This window comes from Gopherus flavomarginatus, chromosome 20, assembly GCF_025201925.1.
Source record: "Gopherus flavomarginatus isolate rGopFla2 chromosome 20, rGopFla2.mat.asm, whole genome shotgun sequence".
Taxonomy (NCBI): domain Eukaryota; kingdom Metazoa; phylum Chordata; order Testudines; family Testudinidae; genus Gopherus; species Gopherus flavomarginatus.
Window position 1 is genome coordinate 12,851,131 of NC_066636.1, and position 12,998 is coordinate 12,864,128.

Below are 12,998 nucleotides of genomic sequence, written 5' to 3' on the forward strand. Positions count from 1 at the left end.
GGGGGTCACAGATACAAACATCCATGCTGTAGGGATCCTGAGGGTCTTTGTGGGGCTCTGGGGGTCACAGATACCTACCTACAGGCTGGAGGGGTCCTGTGGGTCTTAGGGGGTTTGTGGGGCATACAGATGCCTACATCTGGGCTTGTGGGTTCCCTGGGGGGCTTAGAGGTTTTTGGGGAGCACAGATACCTTTATCCAGCCTAGATGGGTCCCAGTGGGATTAGAGGGTTGTGGGGGGCACAACCTATGTAAGCAGACGCAGAATGAACTCTACCCTGACATCTGGTGGTGAATTATGGGCGAGTGTGGAAAAGAATTTCAGGGGCTGATCGTGTTTGCATAGACAAACCCACTCCGCCTGACATGGCCACGGCAGCCTGGGATGGTTTGCTTTGGCAGCTGTTTATTTGTTGTTGGAGTGTGAGATGTGGAGTGTTTGTCACCCTGATTGTGTGAGTGAGGAACTGTGAAACTGCTTGAGACAGGGATTCTCACCATCAATTGAGTGACACTCGCTATACAGGGAGGCGGGCTCCTTGAGTGAGCCAGAACCACCCAATTGCATCTTTTTTTTTCTTTTAGCAGTTAAATAGCAGAGCTTTTTTTTTTTATTCTTTTAAGAAATGGAGTTCTAGGTTCTTGAGTTTACGTTTCTAAAAAGCTGTTCTAGCTAAGGGGGCTGTCTGAAGCTGTATTGTAGAGCAGGACAGCTGATAGAGAGAAGTAATTTGTGGGATGATTGGAGGAGCCCATGGAGTGGGGTGAGCCAAGCAGTTTTTTGGGGACAGCTGGAGCAGATCCACAGGTCAATTGGGGAGCAGAGCAGCTGATGGACCGGGCAGAAACAGTTCGTGGGGAAGGCAGAAGTAGAATCCATGGAGAGTCAGGGCAGTCGGCAGGTGGACCACTTCACGTGTCCTTTTTCTACCCAGGCTGGCAGGGGGAAAAACCCTGCAGATAGACTCTTGAACTCTGGGGCTGTGGGACTGTGGGTGATTTTGGGGTTGCTGGACTCTTGAAACATTTGAGGTATTAGACTTTGGAGTCTTGGAGTTGTTTGGGGATGGCTGGACTCAAGAGCCCAGGGAAAAGAACATGGCCTAGTTGAGGTGTTTTCCCAATTTAATGCTATGTTGTTTATCTTACGTTATTAAACATTTTCTGCTACACCCAGACTCTGTGCTTGTGAGAGGGGAAGTATTGCCTCTTTGAGGCACCTAGGGGTGCGTATGTAAAATTTCCCCATGTCACTGGGTGGGGGCTCAAGCTGCTTTGAATTACGTTGTAGGGAATGGACCTCTATGTATAGAACCCAGTCCTTGCTGCTATCAATTCAGCCTGACAGAAGGGTTCCACATACGTCCAGGATGAAGAGGTCCCTGGGGGGCTTAGGGGTTTCGTGGTGGGCACAGATATGTAGGTCCAGGCTTTAGGGGTCCCTGGGGGGCTCAGGGGTTTGGCCCGCGGGCACAGATACCTACGTCCAGGCTGCAGGGGTCCCAGAGGGGATTAGGGGGTGTCACAGAGTGTGGTTAAATCCGGCCCTGCACCCCTCTTCCTCGGACACAGAGTGACTCAGCCAGCCAGTAAAACAGAAGGTTTTTTTGGCCAACAGGAACGAAGGATACAGCAGGACCCCTCAATTGATTCCTTCTGGGGTTCAGGAAGCTTAGTTCCCAGTTTAGGATTCCCTGAATTCCAACAACCCAGCTCCAAACGAAAACTGAACTAACTCCCTCCAGCCGGCCCCTTCCTGTGTCCAGCTTCCCGGGCAAAGGTGCTGACCCCCTCCCGCCTGCCTAGCTTGAGTTATAGGCTTAGGTCCTGTCCCTCACCTAAAGTCACCCATTGCTCTCCCATCCCCCACACAGACAGTCCCTACTCCATCACAGTAATGTCCAGAGCATTTCCCACATGGAGCAACAGTGACACCGTGTGGCCACGCAGGGTAATGCACAGAGCATCACACCTACGTAGAGGCTGTAGAGATCCCTGTGGGGCTTAGGGGTCATGGGAGGTACAGATAGCTACGTCCAGGCTGGAGGCATTCCGGGGGGGCTTAAGGTGGTTCATAGGGTCACAGATACCTACGTGCAGGATGGTTGGGACCCTGGGGGAGTTAGGGGAGTTGTGGGGGGCATAGGTACTTGTTTTCAGGCTGTAGAGGTCCTGGTGGGGATTAGGGGCTTCATGGAGGACACCAATAGCTACGTCCGGGCTGGAGGGGTCCCTGGATGGCTTAGGGAGTTCTGCTGAGCACAGTGGTCCCTGGGGGTTTAGGAACTTGGTGAGGGGCACAGATACCTATGTATGTCCTGCATGGGGTCCCTGGGGGGGGCTTAGTGGTATTGTAGAGGACAGAGATTCCTACGTCCAGGCTATAGGGATTCAAGGGGGCTTAGGGCATCGGGGGCACAGATACCTACATCCAGGCTGGAGGGGACCCCGGGGGCTTAGGGGGTTTATGGGGGGCACAGCTATGTACGTCCAGGCTGGAGAGGTTCCGTAGAGGATTAGGGGGTTTCGCAGATGACAGAGATACCTATCTCCAGGCTCTAGGGGTCCCTGGGGGCGTTAGGGTTTTTTTGGGGAGGCACAGATATCTATGTCCAGGTTGGAGTCGTTTCTGTGGGGTTTAGGAGGTTCCTGGGGGGCACAGATACCTAGGTCCATGCTGTAGGGGTCCCCGGGTGGATTAGGGGTTTATGGGGGGCACAGATATATACGTCTAGGCTGTAGGGGTCCCTGGGAGGCTTAGGCGGTTTGTGGGGGGCAGCGATACCTACATCTGGGCAATACCACTTCCAGGGGGAATTAATGTGTTGCGGGGGGCACAGATACCTAGGTCCAGGCTGGAGGGTTCCCGGGGTGGGGGGCATAGGCAGTTTGTGAGGGGCACAGATACCTGCAACCAGGCTGGAGGGGTCCCTGGGGGGCTAAGGGGGTTTCTTGTGGGCACAGATAACTACCTCCAGGCTGGAGGGATTTCTCGGCACTTAGGGGTTGTGGGGGGCACAGATACCTCCGTCCAGGCTGGAGGGTCCCTGGGGGGCTTAGTGGGTTTGTGGGGGGCACAGATACCTAGGTCCAGGCTGTCGGTGTCCCAGGGCGATTAGGCGGTTAAACTGGGTGCTCAGATACATCCAGGCTGGATGTGTCCCGAGGAGCTTAGGGGGCTCGTGAGGTGCTCAGACACTGTGTCCAGGCTGTAAGGATCCCTGGGGGCTTAGGGGGTTCGTGGGGGGTCACAGATAGGGACTTCCAGGCTGAAGGGGTCGCTGGGGCATTTAGGGGGTTTGTGGGAGCACAGATACCTACGTCCAGGCTAAAGGGGTAATGCGGGTGCTTAGGGGGGATCGGGGCAGACACAGATACCTATGTCTAGGGTGTAGGGGTCCCGAGGAGATTGGGGGTTGAGGGGGGAACAGATACCTACGTCCTAGCTGGAGGGGGTCCTGGTGGTTTAGGAGGTTCGTTGAAGTCACAGGTACCTACGTCCAGGCTGTAGGGGTTCCTGGGGCGTTAGGGGGTTTCTGGGGGTCACAGATACCTACGTGCAGACTGGAGGGGTCCCTGAGGGCTTAGGAGATTAATGGGGGGGCACAGATACCAAACGTCCTGGCTGTAGATGTTCCTGGGGTGCATAGAGGGGCTGTGGTTGCACATAACTCTACATCCAGGCTGTCGGGGTCCCGTGGGGGATTAGGGGGTTCGTGGAGAGCTTAGATACCTACGTGCAGGTTGGAGATGTCCTGGGAAGGATTAGGGAGTTTCTGTGGTGCACAAATACATATCTCCAGGCTATAGGGTCCCTGTGGGACCTTACGGGTTATGGGGGCAGAGATAACTATCTCCCATTTTTAGGGGTCGCTGGGGAGGCTTAGAAGGTTTGGAGGGGGCCAAATAGCTACGTCCAGGCTCGAGAGGTCCTGGGGGGGCTTATAGGGTTTGGGGAAGGCACATATACCCATGTCCAGGCTAGAGGGGTGGCTGGGGGACTTAGAGAGGTTGTGGGAGCACAGATACCTAACTTTAGGCCATAGGGGTCTCGGGGGTGCTTAGAGGTTGGGGCGGCACAGATACCTATGTCCAGGCTGTAGGGGTCCCGAGAGGATTGGGGGTTGTGGGGGCAGAGATACCTACGTCCAAAACTGGAGGGCTCCCTGGGGTTTTAGTGCATTTGTGGGGGTCACAGATACCTTTGTCCAGGCTGTAGGGGTCTCGGGGGCGCCTTAGGGGATTGTGGGGGGCACAGATACCTAACTTCAGGCTGTAGGGGTTCCAGGGGTGCTTAGGAGGTGGGAGGGGTGCAGATACCTATGTCCAGCCTGTAGGGTTCCTTGGGGGTGCTTAGGGGGTTGTAGAGGTATAAGATACCTACATCCCGGCTGAAGGAGTCCTCGGGGGGTTCGTGTGGGTCAGAGATACCTACTGTTCAGGCTGTAGGGGTCTTGGGGGGCTTAGGGGATTTCTGGAGGTCACAGATACCTCCGTGCAGACTGGACGGGTCCCCAGGGGATTAGGAGGTTTATGGGTGCACAGATGGACAAGTTCCAGGCTGTGCATGTCCCTGGGTGGCTTAGGGGGTTGTAGCGGGCACAGATACCTATGTCAAGACTGGAGGGGTCCCTGGAGGGCTTTAGCGGTCATGGGGGGCACAGATACCTACGTCCAGCTGAGCTTTTCCCTGGGGGCAGCCTGCGCGCAGCTGCAATCAGCTGTTTGCTCGGCAGGTTCCGCTCAGCTGCTCCCCCCTACCTGCTCCTGCGGGGGCTGAGTGAGTCCCCCCCAAAACAGCCTCAGGGCTCGGGGTGGGCGGGGGTGCAAGGCCAGCAGCAGCACAGCCCGCCCCGCTTCCCTGGGGCTGCCCTGCACCTCTCGGGCTGATGGCTCTGCCATGGCCTCCACGTGAATCGCTGCTCCCTGCCCGCCAGGCTCGGCTCCGGCCACAGCAGCATCGGGTGCCCCAGGGATCCCGGCTATGCTGGGGCTGGGGGCAGTGGTAGGTTGGGGGGAGGAGAAGCTCCAGATACTGACAGGGGGAGGGGGAGAGTAGTCGAGCTGGAGTGGGGGAGGAGAAGCCCTGGATTGGGCTGGAGCCCAGGCTTGGGGAGGGGGCGGGGGGGGGGAGGAGAAGCCCCGGGCCCCTGCAGGAGCTGCAGTGTGGGGAGGAAGGGGAGAAGCGCCAAGCTGGGGCAGGGGAGGAGAAGCCATACAGGGTTGGGAGGCGGGGGGGGTGGGAGAAAGCCCAGACCCCAAGCAGGAGCTGCACTGGGGGGGATGAAGGGGGAGAGGAGCCACCCTGGGGCAGGGAGGAGAAGCCCTGGACCCTGGCAGAAGATGTGGGGCTGAAGTTCCCGTCTTGGGAGCTTTTTAACAGGTCTGTGCATTTCATCATTTTATTTCTGTCTTATGATTAAATTGAGTTCTTTGAGTAACGAGTTCTAAAATGCCTCACATCTCCTGGCTGCAGTAATTATCATTATTACTGTTATTACCGTTTTTGTACCGCTTCTCCTCTCCCTAAATTCCCACCCCTACCCTGAGGCTGTTTGGGGGGGGGGACTCACTCAGCCCCCGCAGGAGCAGTGAGAGGGGAGCAGTTGAGTGGAGCCTGCCCAGCAAACAGCTGATCGTAGGTATCTGAGCTCCCCACGAACCCCCTAGTCCCCCACGGGACTCCGACAGCCTGGATGTAGAGTTATGTGCAACCACAGCCCCTCTATGTGCCCCAGGATCATCTACAGCCAGGACCGTTGGTATCTGTGCCCCCATAACCCCCCTAATCCCACGGGAACCTTTACAGCCTGGACATAGGTATCTGTGCCCCCCACGAACCCTCAAAGCCCCTAGGGACCTTTACAGCCAGGACGTTGGTATCTGTGCCCCCCATAAATCTCCTAAGACCTCCGGGACCCCTCCAGTCTGCACGTAGGTATCTGTGCCCCCCAGAAACCCCTAATCCATCCGGTGACCCCTACAGCATGGACCTAAGTATCTGTGCCCCCTAGGAACCTCCTAAACCCCACAGGAACCATTTCAACCTGGATATAGATATCTGTGCCTCCCAAAAAAACCCTAAGCCCCCCAGGGACCCCTAGAGCCTGGAGACAGGTATCTCTGCCATCTGCAAAACCCACTAATCCTCCTTGGAACCTCTCCAGCCTAGACTTACATAGCTGTGCCCCCACAAACTCCCTAAGCTCCTCGGAACCCCTCCAGCCTCGATGTAGGTATCTGTGCTCCCCCATGCTCTAAGACCCCCAGAATCCCGATAGCCTGGATGTAGGTATCTGGGTCCCTTACACTACCACGAAGACCCCCAGGAATCCCTCCAGGACATACTTAGGTACCTGTGCCCCTCACCAAGTCCCTAAACCCACAGGGACTAAGACGCTGACCACAACCCCCTAAGCCATTCAGGGACCCCTCCAGACCGGACGTAGGTATTGGTGTCCTCCACAAAGCCCCTAATCCCCCCCAGGACCTCTACAGCCTGGATGCAAGTACCTATGCCCCCCACAACCCCTTAACTCCCCCAGGGTCTTGGCCACCCTAGATGTAGTTATCTGTGATGCCAATGAACCCCCTTAAGCCCCCCCGGAATGCCTCCAGCCTGGACGTAGCTATCTGTACCTCCCATGACCCCTAAGCCCCCCAAGGATCTGTACAGCCTCTACGTAGGTGTGATGCTCTGTGCATTACCCTGTGTGGCCACACAGTGTCACTGTTGCTCCATGCGGGAAATGCTCTGGGCGTTACTGTGATGGAGTAGGGACTGTCTGTGTGGGGGATGGGACAACAGAGGGTGACTTTAAGTGAGGGACAGGACCTAAGCCTGTAACTCGAGCTAGGCCGGGGGAAGGGGTCAGCACTTTTGCCCAGGAAGTTGGACACAGGAAGGGACCGGCTGCAGGGAGTTAGTTCAGTTTTGGTTTGGAGCTGTGTTGTTGGAATTCAGGGAATCCCAAACTGGGAACTAAGCTTCCTGAACCCCCAGAAGGACTCGATTGAGGAATCCTGGTTGTGCCCAAAAGCTCTGCTGAATCCTTCGCTCCTGCTGGCCAAAAAAACCTTCTGTTTTACTGGCTGGCTGAGTCACTGTGTGTCCCAGGAAGAGGGGTGCGAGGCCGGATTTCACCAACACTCCGTTACACCCCCTAATCCCCTTCGGGACCCCTGAAGCCTGGATGTAGGTATCTGTGCCCCCCACCAAACCCCTAAGCCCCCCAGGGACCCCCACAGCATGGACCTATGTATCTGTGCCCCCCACGAGCCCCCTAAGCCCCCCAGGGACCCGTCCAGCCTGGACGTAGGTGGAACCCTTTTGCCAGGCTGAACTGAGAGCAGCAAGGACTGGATTCAATACATAGGGGTCCCTTCCCTACAACGTAATGAAAACCAGCTCAAACCCCCAACCAGTGACATGGGAAAATTTTACATACGCACCCCTAGGTGCCTCAAAGAGGCAATACTTTCCCTCTCACAAGCACAGAGTCTGGGTGTAGCAGAAAATGTTTAATAACGTAAGATAAACAACATAGAATTAAAATGGGAAAACACCTCAACTAGGCCATGTCCTTTTCCCTGGGCTCTTGAGTCTAGCAATTCGCGAATCACCCCAAGACTCCAAAGTCCAATACCTCAAATGTTTCAAGATTCCAGCAACCCCAAAATCACCCACAGTCCCGCAGCCCCAGAGTTCAAGTGTCTATCTGCAGGGTTTTTCCCCCTGCCAGCCTAGGTAGAAAGGGGCACCTTACGTGGTCCACTGCCGACTGCCCTACCTCTCTGTGGGATTCTGCTTCCCCCTTCCCCACAAACTGCTCAGCTCAGTCCACCAGCTGCTCTGCTCCACCAGCTGACCTGTGATCTGTTCCAGCTATCCCTAAAAACTGCTCAGCTCACCTCAGTCCATGGGCCACTCCAACCATCCAACAAACTACTTCTCTCCATCAGCTGTTTTGCTCTGCCATATAGTTTCAGACTCCCCCACTAGCTAGCACAACTATTAAGCAAATTCAACTCAGGAATCTACAACTTCAATTCTTAGAGAACTCAAAAATCAGCTCTACTATTCAACTGTTAAAAGAGAAAAAAGTGCAATTGGTGTTTCTGGTTCATTGAAGGAGCTCACTCCCTTGTCTAGCGAGTGCCACTCAATTGATGGTGAGAATCTTTGTCTCAAAGCAGTTTCACAGTTCCTCATCCACACAATCAGGGTGACAACACTCCACATCTCACACCCCAACAACACCCCAAATAAACTGGGGATACCACAGCTGCCAAAGTAACCATCCCAGGCTGCCGTGGCTGTGTCAGGCGGGGTGTGTGTGCCTATGCAAACACGATCAGTCCCTGAAATTCGTTTCCACACTTGCCATAATTCACCACCAGATGTCAGGGTAGAGTTCATCCTGCTTCTGCTTACATAGGTATCTGTGCCCCCCCACAACCCCCTAACCCAACCGGGACCCATCTAGCCTGGATAAAGGTATCTGTGCTCCTCGCAAACCTCTAAGCTCCCCAGGGAACCCACAAGCCCAGATGTAGGCATCTGTATGCCCCACACACCCCCTAAGACCTACAGGACCCCTCCAGCCTGTAGGTAGGTATCTGTGACCCCCAGAGCCCCACAAAGACCCTTGGGACCCCTACAGCATGGATGTTTGTATCTGTGACCCCCACAAACCTCCTAAGCTACCCAGGGCACCCTACAATTGGGATGTAGGTATCTGTTCCCCCACCAACACACCTAATCCCCCCCAGGACCCCTCCAGCCTAAACATAGGTATCTCTGACCCAACGAATCCCCGAAGCCACAACGGGACCCTTCCAGCATGGACATAGGTATCTGTGCCCCCACAACCCTTCAAAGACCGCCAAAATCCCTCCAGCCTAGATGCAGGTATCTGTGCCCCCCACAAACCCCCTAGGCCATGATGGGACCTCTCCAGCCTCGACATAGCTATCTGAGCTCCCCACAACCCCCCTAAGCCCCCTGGAACCCCTCAAGCCTAGACGCAGGTATCTGTGCCCAACACGAACCCCCTAAGGTCCCCAGGACCCCTATTACCTGGAAGAAGGTATCTGTGCCCCCACAACCCCATAAGACCCCCCCTCAGGATCCCTATAGCCTGTTCGTAGGTATCTGTGCACCCTCACGAACCCACTGATCCTCCCAGCGACACCTACAGCATGCACATAGGTATCTGTACCCCAAAATGCCCCAAAGCAACCCTGGGACCTCTACAGCCTCGAAATAGGTATCTGTGCCCCCCACAACTCCCTAATACTGCCAGAACCCCTCCAGCCTGGATGTAGATATTTGTGACCTCCAGGAACCCCCTAAGCCCTCCCCAGGACTTCTGCAGCCTGGACATAGGTATCTCTGTCCCCAACAAGCCCCCTAAGACCCATAGAGCCCCCACCAGCCTTTTTGTAGGTGTGTGTATGCCACACAAACCCCCTAAGCTCCCCAGGGTCCCTTCCAACCGGGATGTAGGAATCTGCATAACCACAACCCCTTAAGTCCCCCAGGGACCCCTCCAGACCATACATAGGTTTCTGTGCCCCTCATCAACTCCCTAAACCCCCAGGGACCACTACAGCCTGGACGTATCTACCTGTGCTCACCACAACCCCCTAAGCCGTCCAGGGACCTCTCCAACCCGGACGTAGATATTTGTGTCCCCCATGAAGCCCCTAATCCCCACCGGAATTCCTCCAGAATGGACGTAGCTATCTATGCCCCCACGACCCTTAAGCCCCCCAAGGATCTCTACAGCCTCTACATAGGTGTGATGCTCTGTGTAATAGCCTGCGTGGCCACACGGTGTCACTGTTGCTCCATGCAGGAAATGCTCTGTGCATTACTGTGATGGAGTAGGGACTGTCTGTGTGGGGGATGGGAGAGCAGGGGGTGACTTTAGGACCGGACACGTGCTCAGCCTGTAACCTGAGCTAGGCAGGGGGGAGGGGGTCAGCACCTTTGCCTAGATAGCTGGACACAGGAAGGGGCTGGCTGGAGGGAGCTGGGTTAGTTCAGTTTCGATTTTGGTCTGGGTGGTTGGAATTCAGGGAATCCCAAACTGGGAACTAAGTTTCCTGAACTCCCAGAAGGACTTGATTACGGGGTCCTGCTTGTGCCTCCAAGCTCTGCTGTATCCTTTGCTCCTGTTGTTCAATAAACCTTCTGTTTTACTGGCTGGCTGAGAGTCACTGTGAGTCCCAGGAAGAGGGGTGCAGGACGGGACTCTCCCACACGCTGTGACAGACGCAAAGCCCCTTCGGGACCCCTGCAGCCTGGACGTAGGTATCTGTGCCCCCCACCAAACACTTAAGCCCTCTGGAGACCCCTCCAGCCTGAACTTAGGTATCTGTGCCTCCCACAACCCCCCTATGCCCCCCAGGGACCTATACAGCCAGGACATTGGTATCTGTACCCCATATAGACTCCATAAGCCCCCTGGGACACTCCAGTGTGCACGTAGATATATGTGCCCCTCAGAAACCCCCTAAACCCCCAGGAACCCCTACAGCTTGGACATAGGTATTTGCACTCCCACAATCCCCCTAACACCCCCCTGGGACATCTACAATCTGGACGTATATATCTGTGCCCCTCACAAAACCTCTAATCCCCCCTGTGACCGATACAGCCTGGACATACATATCTGTGCCCACCCGAACTCCTAAGACCCCCTGGTAACCCTACAGCCTGGACATAGGTATCTTGGGCCCCCACAAATCCCCTAAGACTCCTAGGATGCCTCTGTGCACCCCAAGGCCCCTAAGATCCCCCGGACCCCTACAGCCTGGATGTAGGTGTGACAGTGCTGCCCGTGGGAGCCAGCTGAGGTCACTCAAACAGGGTGAACTGCAAACAAAACAGGGCAGACAAATCCCAAACGCTAGTGGTTATTTCAATACTTAGATTTACCAAGCCAGCACAAAACAGCTTCTGTAGTACCTCACTGGTTACTTAGAAGTTTAAACCACGCAGTTCCCTTAAAGTACGCTGCCTCAGGCCTCTGTCCAGACACATCTGTCAGATATGATGATGATTTCTGAAAATCTTACTTCATCTTATAAAAGAAAAGATTCTTCCGATCCCAAAGGATCAGCCACATACCCAGGTTCAATTATAACTTAGATTAATAGATTCATATATTCTAGGGTCAGAAGGGACCAATGTGATCATCTAGTCCGACCCCTTGCACAAAGCAGGCCACAGAACCTTACACATTCACTTCTACAAAAAAACCCTAACCTATGTCTGAGTTATTGAAGTCTTCAAATTGTGGTTTGAAGACCTCAAGCTGCAGAGAATTCACCAGCAAGTGACCCATGCCCCACGCTGCAGGGGAAGGCGAAAAACCTCCAGGGCTCTGCCAATCTGCCCCAGAGGAAAATTCCTTCCCGACCCCAAATATGGCGATCAGCTAAACCCTGAGCATGTGGACAAGACTCACCAGCCAACTTAGATCTCACCCAAAATACATGCTATAGCCAATTCTTATTAACTTAAGCTAAAATGTATTAGAAAATAAAAGAGAGAGAGTGTTAGCTAAAAGATTAATAGACATTAATCTTAAGGGCCCAAAAGCAAGCTATTCTGATGGGTAGGAAAGATAGAAAATGTGGCAAAAGACTACCTTAGCTTAACCACGAGATCTTGCATGACCTACAAAATAAAAAGGAGTCATATAAAAAATGGAATCTAGGTCAGATTACAAAGGATGAATATAGGCAAATAACACAGGAATGCAGGGGCAAGATTAGAAAGGCAAAGGCACAAAATGAGCTCAAACTAGCTATGGGAATAAAGGGAAACAAGAAGACTTTTATCAATACATTAGAAGCAAGAGGAAGACCAAGGACAGGGTAGGCCTACTGCTCAGTGAGGAGGGAGAAACAGTAACAGGAAACTTGGAAATGGCAGAGATGCTTAATGACTTCTTTGTTTTGGTCTTCCCTGAGAAGTCTGAAGGAATGTCTAACAAAGTGAATGCTTATGGGAAGGGGGTAGTTTTAGAAGATAAAATTAAAAAAGAGCAAGTTAAAAATCACTTAGAAAAGTTAGATGCCTGCAAGTCACCAGGGCCTGATGAAATGCATCCTAGAATACTCAAGGAGTTCATGGAGGAGGTATCTGAGCCTCTAGTTATTATCTTTGGAAAGTCATGGGAGACGGGAGAGATTCCAGAAGACTGGAAAAGGGCAAATATATTGCCCATCTATAAAAAGAGAAATAAAAACAACCCAGGAAACTACAGACCAGTTAGTTTAACTTCTGTGCCAGAGAAGATAATGGAGCAAGTAATTAAAGAAATCATCTGCAAACACTTGGAATGTGGTAAGGTGATAGGGAATAGCCAGCATGGATTTGTAAAGAACAAATCGTGTCAAACCGATCTGATCTCTTTCTTTGATAGGATAACGTTTCTTGTGGATAAAGGAGGAGCGGTGGATATGGTATACCTAGACTTTAGTAAGGCATTTGATACGGTCTCACATGATATCCTTATCAATAAACTAGGCAAATACAATTTAGATGGGGCTAATATAAGGTGGGTGCATAACTGGCTGGATAATCGTACTCAGAGAGTAGTTATTAATGGCTCCCAGTCCTGCTGGAAAGGTATAACAAGTGACGTTCCGCAGGGATCTGTTTTGCGACCAGCTCTGTTCAATATCTTCATCAACGACTTAGATGTTGGCATAGAAAGTATGCTTATTAAGTTTGCGGACAATACCAAACTGGGAGGGATTGCAACTGCTTTGGAGGACAGGGTCAAAATTCAAAATGATCTGGACAAATTGGAGAAATGGCCTGAGGTGAACCGGATGAAGTTCAATAAAGACAAATGCAAAGTGCTCCACTTAGGAAGGAACAATCAATTTCACACATACAGAATGGGAAGAGACTGTCTAGGAAGGAGTATGGCAGAAAGAGACCTAGGGGTCATAGTAGACCACAAGCTAAATACGAG